At 44.7% G+C, this 1,483-nt stretch overlaps 1 non-coding gene across 1 annotated transcript; it reads left to right on the top strand.

Annotated features, from left to right (window-relative positions):
• The first annotated feature begins 846 nt into the window (after window positions 1-846).
• Window positions 847-953, top strand: LOC145110257 (small nucleolar RNA R71). The gene has a single exon (XR_013709641.1). It is a non-coding gene; the product is annotated as a small nucleolar RNA R71 (small nucleolar RNA).
• Window positions 954-1,483: the final 530 nt, after the last annotated feature.

The raw sequence follows: 1,483 nt of genomic DNA, 5'->3' as shown, positions 1-1,483 counted from the left end.
TGATTTTCTGCTTGATTTTCTGCTTCCTCCTTCTGTGATTCTTCGGGTGCTTCATTCTGAATAAGGGCCAGAGGAGTGATTATTTTCCCACTTCTTGTTGTGACTATGTTTATGTGCGCGCCTCGTGGGTTGTTTTCGGTTTTGCTAGGAAGTTCGCCCGGTGATCTTTGGTTTATTTGTTGAGCAAGTTGCCCTAGCTGTGTTTCTATGTTGTGGATAGATGCTTGCTGGTTTCTAAGCATGGTCCTTGTTTCTTGAATTGCAGCATCATGATCACTATGTCTTTTTTCTGAAGCAGCTACAAATTTGGTAAGCATTTCTTCCAAACTTGGTTTTCTTTCTTGTGATGGCTCCTCCTTTTGGTAAAAACCCCTTCCCTTTTGCTTGAACTTCTCCTCCTTAGCCTTCTTGTACTCGTCATAAGGGAGCCACTCTTTCTTTGGTCTACGCCAATCTTCATCATATCGGTCCCCACTTGAGTAACAAACTTGCACCTTTTTGTTGCCATTCTCATCCAAATCGCAGTCTGTAGTAAGGTGAGGCCCATTGCAATTTTCGCAACCCACCCGAATAGCATGTATCGTTTGGTCCATTTTATCCATCCTCCTATCCATGGTTTTTAGCATAGCCATAACTGCTGACAAGTCTTCTGAAGCTGCATAGGCGGCCCCCCTCGTCACATCATTTCTTGGATTGTGGTATTCTCTAGAATGCTTAGAGAATTCTTCAATTAGTTGCTTTATCACTGGAGGTGCCTTTTTCGTGAGTGGACCTTGCGAGTCAAGTAATTGCCTAGTGGTAACATTTACTCCATCATAGAAGATGGAGACTTCTTGTTGACTATTGAGGTCATGATGTGGGCAATTCCTTAGCAGGCTCTTGTACCTCTCCCACGCTTCATATAGTGATTCTCCAGCTTGTTGTTCAAAGTTAGCTATGGCTTTCTTTAGCTTGGATATCTTGGATGGCGGGCAGAATTGATCAATGAACTCTTCTTTCATTTGGGCCCATGTAGTGATAGATCCTGGGGGCAATGACTTGAGCCAATCCTTGGCAGCACCCTTCAAAGTAAACGGAAGCATGCGAAGTAGCTGAGTTTCCCGAGGCACATTTGGAACATTGAAATAATCAGCTACATCATTGACTTCGTCCAAGTGTTTATAAGCGTCTTCGTGGTCTTTGCCTGTGAAGGGGATCTCCTTAAGTAGAGCCAGGATGTGACCCTTGAGCTCAAAAGTAGCAGTATCGGGGATTGCGGGTTGCACAAGTCCCGATCCAGTATCATCGCGTATCCTCTTCTTCCATTCCCCCATGGGGACTTCATCAATGTTAGCCATGAGAATAGCTAATTCGTCGTCGGAATCGGAAATGTGACCGAATGTAGGGTCTTCTTCTTCCTCGGTCTCGTGCTCGACGTCTTCTTTAATAGGGTCTTCGATTGTAAAAGAGGCGCTGGATGCTCCTGATTTGCTGCTCTTCTTCT

This window comes from Lactuca virosa, chromosome 4 (assembly GCF_052849685.1).
Source record: "Lactuca virosa cultivar CGN04683 chromosome 4, Lactuca_virosa_CGN04683_v6, whole genome shotgun sequence".
NCBI lineage: Eukaryota > Viridiplantae > Streptophyta > Magnoliopsida > Asterales > Asteraceae > Lactuca > Lactuca virosa.
The sequence above is the reverse complement of the archived record's forward strand: the minus strand, read 5'-3'. Positions and strand labels throughout refer to the sequence as shown.